We start from the raw sequence: 13,715 nt of genomic DNA on the forward strand, positions 1-13,715 counted from the left end.
ACGCGGAGCACCTGATACTCACACACATATACACCCGCAACACCTGACACACATACACGTGCGGCAGCTGACGCATACACACGCACCATCAGACACACTCGTATATACACGCAGCACCTGACACACATACACACACACACAGGAGCTGATACACAGGCAGCACCTGACACACACACACATATACACGCGCAGCACCTGACACCACGCACTCGCACGTACAAGCAATGCATTTCACGCCTACCTCCAGCCTCAGTCACAGGCTGCTGCCGCCTACCCCCCTCCCTGCATCAGCTGCAAAGGCAGCAAAATATTTTGACCAAAGTCTAAAGGCCCATACACATTAAACGATGTCGCTCTGTGAGCGACATCATCTAATGTTTCCCCCGGCCGGCCGGCGGCCAACTGTACACGCTGAGCGATATGACCGCTCATATCGCTCAGTGACGTCACGCCCCCGCCAGCCCTGCATGAAGGTCGTGGACGACAGTCCACATCCTTCATGCATGACCTACCGACAGCGACGATTGTTGCCGACCCGCGGGGCCGCGCATCGTTCGTCGCTGGCGGCATACACACTTAACGATAAAACGAGCGACATCGCTCAAAGAGGGGGAAAATGAGCGACGTTGCTCATTAAATCGTTAAGTGTGTATGGACCTTAAACAATTCGGTTTGGTTAATAAAATAATTTTGCACAGAACAGTGATGTTATACGAACATTTTCATTAAACATTTAAAAAATCAAATGTTTATTCTTACAGTGAAATTTTACATTTCTGAATAAAAAGAATAAATTTAAAAAAAGCGATGAAATTCCATAGACAAAAAACCTTACGGTTTCACATGTCCCATTAAGGCTTCTTAGACATGATCGAAATTTCAGAAACCTGTTGTAACTCTTCCACTCAAACTCAAAAAAGCAATGAAATTCCGATCATTAAGGCTGACGCCTTAATGGACGTGTTCCTTGCGCAATACAGATATGGTATGCCATCACAGCCTGTGGGTAAGTGCAGATTCAGCACTCTCACAGAGTGAGATTGCTGTCACTCACACAATGGTGGAGCTGCTAATTCACAGATTTGTGTGCTCATTGGAATACACACATGCAGTCTATGCAACTGAAGGTCTGAGCGGAAGACAAAGCTGCTCAGATGAGGTAAGAGTGTTGTTGATTGGAGGGAGGAGAGCGGTGTGGATGGGGGAACAGAAGTGTGTGGATAGAGTTGAACACTAAGCAGCACTGATGGGGGGGACAAAGAAACACAGGGGGTAATTCAGACCGCAGCAGCAGCAATCGCAGTCTGAATTAGTTTGTGAGGTGCGCACGTGCAATGGCCGCACTGTGCGTGCATACCCCAGGAGCCCAGTGAGATGCTATCAGCATCTCACTGGCTGCGATCACCCTGCCTGATTGATAGGCAGAGGTGGTTGCGGGGAAGGAGGGGGGCGTGCAAACAGCGTTAGCATGCCATTGGCAGGGCATGGTCTGCACAACGGAGGCGTTTCCAGACCACTGGGGGGTGGGCTGTAGCGGTTATCCCCCTGCCAAGAGCACATGATCCACGAAATTTACCTTCAGGATGTCAGCTACATGAATGGGGTAAGAGTGGTGTGGATAGGGGGTAGATTAAGCAGCAAGTATGGGAAGGGAGACAGAGCGGTGCAGATGGGTTGAAAACACTGGCATGGATGGGTAGAAAACTGGTGCAGATGGGAGAGAAAATAGTGTGCCATGTACTGAAGGAGGCAGAGTGACGTTGAAGAAGGAAACACTGAGCAGCACAGAGAAGGAAACGGTGGTACAGACAAGGCACAGGTGGGGAAAGACAGATGGTGCAGATAAGTTAGTACAGACTAGCACAGATGGGAGAACACAGCAGTAGGGATTGGGGAAGACAGGGCAGCATGGGGGTGTATAGGGGAAGTAAGTGTAGATGCATAGACCGTAGATAGGGTATTATAGTTTTAGCAATTAACCAAGATGTTTGAGGGAGCTAAATGTGTATACTATGTGAGATGGATGTATGGAGTCAGAAGGATGTTGTAACAAGGTGGGATGGTTGTGGTGACCGAATGGGATGGTTGTGGGCACTGTGTGGGATGGGAGCACCACAAAACTGCTCAGACCTTCAGTTGCATAGACTGCATGTGTGTATTCCAATGAGCACACAAATCTGTGAATTAGCAGCTCCACCATTGTGTGAGTGACAGCAATCTCACTCTGTGAGAGTGCTGAATCTGCACTTACCCACAGGCTGTGATGGCATACCATATCTGTATTGCGCAAGGAACACGTCCATTAAGGCGTCAGCCTTAATGATCGGAATTTCATTGCTTTTTTGAGTTTGAGTGGAAGAGTTACAACAGGTTTCTGAAATTTCGATCATGTCTAAGAAGCCTTAATGGGACATGTGAAACCGTAAGGTTTTTTGTCTATGGAATATATATAAAACACAGCACAGTCCTAGACTGGAGGTATATATCAGAATACTCGTACAATATATCCTGTAATAGGTACACTTTTTCTTAATTAACGCTGTCTGTATAAAGACATGAATACTCTAGTGTTTGTAAAGTCACAGCACTGTATACAGGTGGCTTTACAAGGGAGACCTTGCCATGCTGTCCCAGAGACCAGCTGCAACTATGCTTAGAAAATGGCGCCCAGAGTCTCAGGGAGTGAGGGAGAGTGTGAGGCAGCTCCAGGGCAGGAAAATCTGTAGTAGATGGCGCCATGGGCCGGGGAGAGGCTACTGGTCAAGCGCCGGCTCCCCTATGCTGGACTTTCACCCCAGGTACTAGCGAGCCTTATTAAATGGGGCGTTAGTACATCCAACCTGTGCTCTATTGCCCTGGTGGTCTAGTGGGGTTCCTGCTCGGTGACAGTGTCAATGCCAGCGCCCGACCCGTCTCCCTAGGTCACGGACGGGACGGGATTTAATGGCGAGTCCTGCCTGGGGGACCCTCTTACCTCCTCCCCGTAGCAGCCACGCGAACCAGGAGAGCGAGTGTGATTATGTGTCTCTAAAACTGGAGCGTCTACGCCGCAAGTACCCGGGAACAGGCTGTGGGAGTATGCGACACCGCTTGGGAGGTGATGGAGCTGCAGCGCTAAAGTATCACCATGACATACAATGCTGACAGCCCAGTTTTGAAGAAATTTTCTGTCAGAAAAAGCTTTTCAGGGCTACCCAGTGCAGCCCACCTGTTAAGTGACCTGATGCTGAGAACACCAACTGAAACTGAGCTCACAGTGCCTGGAGGCGGGGATATAGAGGAGGCCCCAGTGCATCCTGGGACAGCCTAAAGCTTTAGCCTGTTGGTGCCTCTGGATCAAGATCCACTCCACATCCCTGATGTTTCTCTGTGGAAACCAATGTAACCTGCTGCAGAAATACAATATAATGGGTTATATTGTTTCTGTGCAGGGTAAATACTGGCTGCTTTATTTTTAAACTGCATTTTAGATTTCAGTTTGAACACACCCCACCCAAATCTAACTCTCTCTGCACATGTTATATCTGTTATAATAATTACCCTCTACCAGCGGGAGGATACAAGCAATTATAAATACTATTGTATGCGGTATTTTAATCCTCTAGATAAGTCTGGATTTATAGGTTTCAGTAGGCTGATTGAAATGAATAGTGTTTCACTGTGGTATGGAATAAGAAACAATTGTTTCAGATGGTGTAGCCAGTGTTGATTTATTAACAAGTGTAACTATTGTACACAGCTGTGCTAGTAGTAAATTTTAAGCCAAGTGTTTTTTAATAAACTTGATGTTTTATTGAATGATTGAAGAATAGTAGCAAAAGGGTATTTTTCATGTCTAATTACAAATTATTTTAATAAATAGTCTCTATTCTGGACAGCGCCTTCAATTTGTTTTTTCGTTTGGTGTTATTAATAAACAGCAGATTTGGGTCCAAGTGGTAAATTTACTAATTCACCAATGTTGTGTTTTAAGGGCTACCTCACATAGGGGCAGATGTATTAAGCCTGGAGAAGTGATAAAGCAGTGATAAAGAAGTGATAAGTGGAAGGTGATAACACACCAGCCAATCTAAGAAGTGATAAGTGGAAGGTGATAACGCACCAGCCAATCAGCTCCTGTCATTTTTCAAACCCATAATGATTGGCTGGTGCATTATCACCTTTCACTTATCACTTCTTTATTACTGTTTTATCACTTTATCACATCTGCCCCTCATTTACTTAAATGAAAAAAATCAATATTGAAAATTGTCTGTTTGTGTGTTCTAGCCTCCAAAACCAAAACACGACATCGACTTAGATCGATTTAATATTAACCTTTAGTAAATTTACCCCAAGTTTCATATACCCCTTGAATGTGTGTGCAGTGCCAATATTTGCCAGGCTGCTCCACAGATTAGGTGCCTAAGAAGCAGCTAATAAAATCATAACCATACATAATGAAGAGTAACAAGTGCACGAGAAAAGCAAACATTAGGATTTAATGATAAATTACAAACAAGATGAAAGAATTGGGTTCAAATTGGTGCACTCCGTCCCTTTAAATGTAATTACTGTTAAAATACATTTTATTTTAAAAACAGGTATCAACAAAAAATACTAAATTCAAAGCCCGTATGGCCTATCAATTATATTCTCTATTTATTATGTCCTTAGCCTAAAATAGGCTGATTGAGCGAAGTAAAGAAAGTAGAAAAAAAGTAGTGAAAGAAATATATAGAAATGTGAATAAAGATTTAAAATTATACTCTGTGTCACGTCTCTTATTTGACCTTCTATATTTAGAATTCCCATATGTATGTGACCAGTGAATTGCATACAAGGATTAATATAAGTAATATGTTATGTATTGGGATTTGTAATGTATAGCCCACCAATAGGAGAATAAGTGTCAAGTTTATAATATTATGTAACCCTAAATGGTTACGTTCTAGATGATGCTTGTTACTTTGTATTCATAATGATCACTTTAATTATCTGGATTGTGGCTCATACATCCAATACTTGATGAATGTGGTATTTTTATATATGTTAATAATTAGCCTGCAGCCATGCAATATTCAGCTACAATGGTTCTGATGATGATAATATTACACGTTAAATTCCTGCAGCCATATAGTAATAGTAATAATATTAATATTATTACATATATGTTCCTGTTATTGTAGGTAATATTACTCCAGACCCAATTTAATGATTCTAATTGTTCGTTTTTGATACTGTACAGGCTTTATTATAAATTGCCACACTCGGGCTTCCTCAGGGCACTATTGCCCTGAGGAAGCCCGACACCAGAGCAAAATGCACATTGGTGGACAGTGTGACACGTCCTAGATGCAATATATACCCATATAATCCCAGCACTATTAATGGCTTACTAATTCTGTATGTGCGTGTGCCTCACCGCGGTCTTTATCAAGACAGCAGTGGAGACAGCCCTGTGGGATTAGAGCGGTGTGCAGGAGGTCCAATCATAACGGTCCCGCAACGCGGGGACGCCCGCTGAACTAAGCGCACAAAGCACACATTTACATGTATGTTTTACCAGTAACAAAATTTGTTAAAATCAATATAAGGAACTATAAGCATTCTGGAGTATAGTGTCATCTATTGATGCGGAGTGTAGCAATTTATAATAAATCCTGTACAGTATCAAAAACGAACGATTAGAATCATTAAATTGGGTCTGGAGTAATATTACCTAAAATAACAGGAACTTATATGTAATAATATTATTACTATTACTATATGGCTGCAGGAATTTAACGTGTAATATTATCATCATCAGAACCATTGTAGCTGAATATTGTATGGCTGCAGGCTAATTATTAACATATATAAAAATACCACATTCATCATGTGTTGGATGTATGAGCCACAATCCAGATAATTAAAGTGATCATTATGAATACAAAGTAACAAGCATCATCTAGAACGTATAGATAAAGAAAATGTACTGGCGCCGGCTGAAATTCAATAACAGAGTCTATATTTAAAAATATATATAGCTTTATTAAATATCGCTAAGAGAATTTAGCTAATCTCTCAAGGATAAAACAACCCCATAAAATAAGAACACTGTAGGAAGCCACAGGATATTAACCCTTTCAATTCAAAAGTCCACAGTTCCTGGCTAGGACACTAATCCACATTTGCCCACAAGTTATTTTGTATATAGCTTTTTACCAGACTTGCTTCCGGATAGAAAAATCCCCTAGGAGTCCCAAGCAAATGGAATCCAGATGGCAATTGGAGATAAGTCCGGGTCTGTGGAGAAACTTGTGTCGGAGTTTTAATCCAGTGGGTGCTGATGGGTCCAAATATCGCCAGGAGGTGGATGGGGTGCTGGTACCTGTGGTCCTACAAGGAAAGCTCAACGCGTTTCGCTGGTCTAATGGATGCCAGCTTCCTCAGGAGCATGCTCAGACCAGCGAAACGCGTTGAGATTTCCTTGTAGGACCACAGGTACCAGCACCCCATCCACCTCCTGGCGATATTTGGACCCATCAGCATCCACTGGATTAAAACTCCGACACAAGTTTCTCCACAGACCCGGACTTATCTCCAATTGCCATCTGGATTCCATTTGCTTGGGACTCCTAGGGGATTTTTCTATCCGGAAGCAAGTCTGGTAAAAAGCTATATACAAAATAACTTGTGGGCAAATGTGGATTAGTGTCCTAGCCAGGAACTGTGGACTTTTGAATTGAAAGGGTTAATATCCTGTGGCTTCCTATAGTGTTCTTATTTTATGGGGTTGTTTTATCCTTGAGAGATTAGCTAAATTCTCTTAGCGAAATTTAATAAAGCTATATATATTTTTAAATATAGACTCTGTTATTGAATTTCAGCCGGCGCCAGTTCATTTTCTTTATCTATATATCTATAATTTTAAGGGAACTGACCTTCCCTGTACAGGCTGCCGTTGACAGCGCACTCTATTTGTATATCTATTTATCATCTAGAACGTAACCATTTAGGGTTACATAATATTATAAACTTGACACTTATTCTCCTATTGGTGGGCTATACATTACAAATCCCAATACATAACATATTACTTATATTAATCCTTGTATGCAATTCACTGGTCTCATACATATGGGAATTCTAAGTATAGAAGGTCAAATAAGAGACGTGACCGAGTATAAATTTTAAATCTTTATTCATATTTCTATATATTTCTTTCACTGCTTTTTTTTCTAGTTTCTTTACTTTGCTCAATCAGCCTATTTTAGGCTAAGGACATAATAAATACAGAATATAATTGGTAGGCCATACAGGCTTTGAATTGAGTATTTTTTGTTGATACCTATTTTTAAAATAAAATGTATTTTAACAGTAATTACATTTAAAGGGACGGAGTGAACCCATTTGAACCCAATTCTTTCATCTTGTTTGTAATTTATCATATTTTGATAATTGGTGGGTTGCACCCAACATGGACAATTTGATAAAATATGGAGACATAATTGTCCCAATTACTGAGTCCAAAGTTCCCTAGAAGGAATTATTTATATCCTGGTGCGGAAACCCCCCTTCCCTTTTTCTCTTTATTAAGATTTAATGCCCTGGTTGAAATAGCTTACAATATACTTGATTTACCTTCTATGATTGAAACTATAATATTCCTTTAAGTGCATCTAAGGGTCACTGAACTTTAAGGTAAATATGGCCCCTAGAAGGGGATTGTCTATGCTCTGGAATGTAGTGAACATTTAAATTGATAGAATATTATTATTATTATTATTATTATTATTGTCACGACACTGCCGGCCAATTCCACAAATACGCCAATTTGAAAATTGCCACATGTGACGTGCGGGTCACTTTGGACCCACGGGATTAAACAAACACCTTAGCTGCTACTAGCAAGAGGAAATTAGCATCTGAATGCAAGGTAGGCTTTGCTTCTACCTGTCACACACACACTGCAATACTTAGAAAAGTAGGTAGATGTGAGCCACACGGGTCTTGGTTCATAAGAATCACAAAATCAGAATTAAAATTAGATATTTAATTTCAAGAATACTTCAGAGCTTCAGTTACAAAAAGGTTATAAAAATTATTAAGAATATTCTAAAAACACACAGAATACAGCAATCTCAATAAATGAAAGGAAATAAAAAATACAGAAAACCTAACTCACTCAAACGAACTTAGGTGATTCTGTTGTGGGGGAGTTTCACAGAATTTCTAAGGTCATCTCCAACATATTGTTGAGTCCCCAAGAGATCCACTCTCTGTCCTCGTGAGAGGCACAGATATAGTCCACAGCTTCATCAGCCCCCACCCTTGGGATTTTTAACTACTTCCCTGCTGAACACTGCACATACACCAGTTTTGCATACTTGGTGCTTGGCAACAGGCAGGGGGGGAGAGGTGTAGCCTAAAGGCATACTGTATGAATCTCTTTCAAAGAGAGTGAGGTCTGGGCTCTGAATGTCACATCTTCCTAAGCATGGAGTTGTGGATTTGAAGTTCTAGCGGTTTAAGACATTAGCCAGGAAATAGGATTCCTGAACATTCCAGTCAGGACATTTGGTCACACTTCCCTGGTCTGTTTACAGAGCCCCCTCTGTTGACATAACAAATGAATTGGGCTTATCAGACCTTAATGTCTAGAGCTTGGCAATATCTGATTTTGATGTAGAAATGCAATGCTAGTTATTCTTATGATTTACCTTTACCTCAGTTTGTGGAACTACAGGTCACAGCTAGCTCCTGCATAGTGGTCTCCCAGTGCCTCAACTCCTGCATTCAGTACTGACTCCACAGGTGTCTGCATTCTGCAATTACAGCTGGTTACCTGAAACCTACTATTCAGCTTGTCAGCCTGCTCAGTCTGCACTGCAGCAGCATGATATATCAATTACTGTGGGCCTGTCTGGTGCTCACAGCTGATTGGTCCAGCCTGTTCTTTTAAGCCTCTCAATCTCAAGATGCGTTGCCAGTTATAGCTACTCCATACGGTGTTCTGCTCTCTGGTCTCCGTTCATCTGTCCAGTGGGTTTAGCCTTGTTCCTGCATTGAATTCCAGCTTCACCAACTTGCTGATGAACTCAGTCTGCCGACTACCGTTACCCTGTCTCCAAGTGTCTGCACCCCAGTCTGTCCATGGACCGCTACCTCCTGTGTCTCTCCTAGAGTTCCTGCTGTTGTTCCATCTCCACGGCCCCAGTGTACCATCCGGCCGTGTGCACCCCGCCAACTTCTCCAGTTTCTGCTTGTTCCTGCGTACCCCTGTGGTTTGTCATATACATCTGGACTATCGTACAACAGCTCTGCCATAACTCTAGTCCAGTTCAGGTATCAAGTGACACAGACAGGGGGCCGTGACCTGCACGTCGCGAGCTGCAAATCCCATATCCCCTTGCGGGGTTCCCTGGTGAAAACCTCCCGGTATGTTAGACTCTGCGCCTCTGTTCTTGGTAACGTCAACCACTTGGTACCTGATCCCAAATTCCGGATTCTGCACCAGTTCCTGACATTCCCTTTTACAACATCATGTCAGGGTCCCAGGCCACAGATAATTTATATTTTGGACAATATACAATTCTGAGGTCAGCTCACAGGAGAAATTGTGATTTTCCTGACACCTCCCTCTTATCAGTATTTATAACCTCTGGTCTGGTCATTGCACATAGAGCATTGCTTCATCCCTAACTTTTTGGTCTGTAGATAAGACAGAACCTATTCTCTCTCACAACCTAGATACATGGAGGTTAAATGCAGGACATTGCCTGTCAGCGATTTTGTCACATCTAAGCTGAAAGAATACAAAATTCTATATATACAGTCACTTGAAAACATTATTGTTGATTATTTCTGCAGGTAATCACCATACCTTAGATAACATATAATTTGTGATCCTCCTTTCTGTATTTAAACATGACATCTCCCCCAGCAAATGGCACACAAGGGGCGGTGACCCACGTCACCAACTCATTGCTGCACTACCGACCACTTGTTCAGATGATCCCCTGGTACCTTTAACTCTACATGGTTGAATACATTACCAATGGCAGTACTCTCATGATTAATGCTCATGGTGGGACAGGTGACTATTTTTTTCTCCCACACAATCTCACCTTGTGCCCTTTCCTGATGTGGTGGCCTGCCCCTCACCCACATGGGCCCTGAGGTGGGAGTGCCTCGCTCTACAGGACGCTCTTGACAGGTTTCACTGCACATCATTTGGGGTATACCTAGGACATTGGGATAGTCACCTAAATGTCCATTTCTATGAGAAATTCTTCCTGGTTTATCTCCCCAGCCTGTCTGACTGATCTGCGTCCTTACAGATGCTAAGTCAGGGTCAGCTGATTGCCCTGCTTGGAATTAAGTGTGAGGGAACAAAGCAGAAAGCAGCCCATCCTTGCTATAGTGGGCCTTGGTTAACATTCCACCTGGCAGGGCAAATATGTGTTTTGTGATGGGAACACTCTCTTTCGTACTCTGGGCTCCCTGTGTTGCTATCTCTGCTGTTATTGTATGTGTTATAGCCGCGTCACAGCTACGGACTTTGTCACTCTGCCCCATCTCCATAAGACTGGGATCGCCCATCTCCATACACACAGTCTGTGAATAAACACTGTATACTTCTACTCCGCTGTTACCTACACCTGGAGAGAGAGTAACATGTTCCTTTCCTGGCTCAGCCTCAGGGAAAGGTTGATAGGCCCTCCCCCTCAGAGATTCTACAGCATCTGACTGTGGCTCTCTCTGAAGGGTCCCACCCCTCCCTGGCTGCTCTCTGTCAGGGCAGAGGGGGGTTTGCATGGCATGACTTGCATCACACTTCTGTCCAAACATTTTGTTCATATTACCCCCTGGCACTTGTAAATGGGTATTCTCACCCTCCATCTTATCCACAGGTATCTCATTCTGATTAAACACAATTTCACACTTTTTACATGTCTCTGGCTGAGCACCTTGCAGCTTCACAGGGTCATGGTTCATAATTGACAAATTAACCATATCACATTCATCAGTGCCAAGATCATGCACAGCCATTCCTGACACTGATAAGATTTCTACTTTCATTGCTAAGTGGAAAGGAGACAGTCCATGATCAGCAAAAATACTTCCTGATTCCTTTCCAAGGGTTCTCTGATTGACTCCCTTCCCTAGGCCAGTTTCTGAGCTTGCAACTTTCACAGGGAGGGAGGGAGGGGGGCGGAGGGGGATCTCTGACTTTTTAGTCACCCTCCCCACTTGCAGGGGTTAAACCACAGCTTTTCTGTGCTGCTGCACTGCGTGTCATTACTGCTAGTACAGGTGTGGTATTACATACCGGGGGGCAGATGTATTAACCTGGAGAAGGCATAAGGAAGTGATAAACCAGTGATCTGTGCAAGGTGATAAATGCAGCAGCCAATCAGATCCTAACTGTTAATTTACATATTGGAGTTGATTGGCTGGTGCCTTTATCACCTTGCACATATCACTGGTTTATCACTTCTTTATGCCTTCTCCAGGTTAATACATCTGCCCCCGGGTTACATACAGTATTCAACACAGTATTATCATCAGGAGCATGTTTCCCCACAGAAACTTCACGCTGAGTGGATATAAAGATCCGCCTTTTTCCTGGCTCCTGCTTATTTATCGAACTGACATCAGACAGTGCATTATTATCACAGATGCTGGAAACAATAGGGTTATCACATATCGTTGCATCAGTAATGACATCACCCTCATTCATGTAGGTGGAGTGCATTCGCCCCAGACCAGTTTCAGGTACCTCACTCTTAGGCAGGTTGGGTAACACACATATGGGAACAGGGTCCCCTATCCCCACCTCATGGTAGGATGCCTGTGGACAGACAGGGTTACATCCTATCACATTAATCTTGGTGGCACGGGACACATTATTGCATACAGCCTTCAACCCAACTACTGATACAGGTGGAACATAATCTGCTAACTGTACCCCACACAACTCTATATCAGGGCATGCACTTTCTGACAGAATAGATTCATCCCTATGTAACGACAAAGAGTTATTTTCTAGCACACACTGGTTGGTAACATTCTCAGCATCACATACATTGGCATTAATGTTGTGCGGATCAGCAGGTGTCCCCTGAGGAAAAGAAGGGTTAGTCCCTGCAGCAATACAGTTCATTTCACTGGTATTATCACAAGTCTCTATCACAGTAGAAAATGCAAAATGCTCACGGGGCATTACGTTTTTACCCAGAGTCACTTCTGTGCAAGATCCAGCAGTATCACATACCATTACAGGTACTGTACACATAGCAATACCATTGCAAGGTTCAGCATCATCACATACTACCTGATATGATTCACATATTTCAACAGACTTAGAAATGTCAGGCACAGATTGTGCTATCAATTGTCCAAAGTCAGTTCTCACGAACACATTCTTGGGAATAATATCCAACACTCCCACCTCTCTTATCAACATAGTTTGCTCCACAATCGGGTTTTCCTGAAAAACAGCCTCTTCCAGCTGCAAATTCTGCGCGGACGGTGGTAATATGCTGTTTGCACCAACAGCTCCTCCCTGGAGGGTACACTGCACCTTGTGATGCAAGAACACCGTAACATAGTCCACACTGACTGTAGATGTTCGGGGTACCTGTTCCTCTTGGGGCACACCTGCAGGCTGGACTACTGCTTTTTCCGCTGATAAAAGAAGCTTCCGTAGTCAGTGTCTTTCATCATCCACTCTATGACACCGATCGTGCCAGTATGGTGTATCGAGCTTCCTCAAACTGCGTGCCTGTCTCCATGCCTCTTCAAAACATTCCTACAGCTCACGCAGCAAGTACCCAGGACTCACCTCGGGACCTAACCACAGAAGCGAGATTTGATACTGGCTGAAGGCATGGCACTCGCTCTCCTCTACCCACCAGAGCTGCCTGAGCATCTCGCTGCGGGTATTGTCACTGCAGGTGAGACCCTGCTGCTGACATTCTTTAATTAGCTCATCCGTACTCAGCCTGGAAAACAGGTCATCTGGGTCATAAACCCATTGCTCTTCTGACGCTGTCTCGGATGGTTACCCTGTAGCCTCCCCGGCTGCAGCACTTTCTGCCATCTCCTTGGTACTGGCAGAGGGGTCAGACCTCGGTCTGGTATCTGTTGTACTGTCAACGTTTCCATAGTCAGTAATACTAGGGACTGGTTTCAGGCAAGGTTTAACGGTGACCTCCCTGGTCTCATGGTGTCGCGAACAATCACTTTCTTGTCGCGATGCAATCTGTAACTTACATTCTCTCTCAACTTGTCGGTTTGCAGAACTCTTTTCTGCCATAGAACTCTCCTTCTGTACCAGGTGTGCAGCACTGGCAGGCTCTATCTCTCTCTCCTCTCATACACTGGAACACTTTCTCCCTGTCCAGCACGCAGCTCCGACAGTAAGGGGGGGATAAGATCCACATTTAAGGCAGCCACAGCAGGCCTCACATCGATAACAGAGTCCACATCAGAATCCCGCGCCGCACTATTACTTCCCGCAGTACATAATAGTCCAGTACACAATACATCTCCTACTGTGTCAGCAGCCCAGGCTAATGCATCATTCCCATGCACAGGTTTGCAGCCATCATGATGCTCTGTATCTTTCCCATACTTGATATCTGTTGGCGAATATTTATCCAAGGCCATATGCACAGGCCTCACGTCGATAACAGAGTCCACATCAGAATCCAGCATTGCACTATTACTTCCCGCAGTACGTAATA

This window comes from Pseudophryne corroboree, chromosome 5, assembly GCF_028390025.1.
Source record: "Pseudophryne corroboree isolate aPseCor3 chromosome 5, aPseCor3.hap2, whole genome shotgun sequence".
NCBI lineage: Eukaryota > Metazoa > Chordata > Amphibia > Anura > Myobatrachidae > Pseudophryne > Pseudophryne corroboree.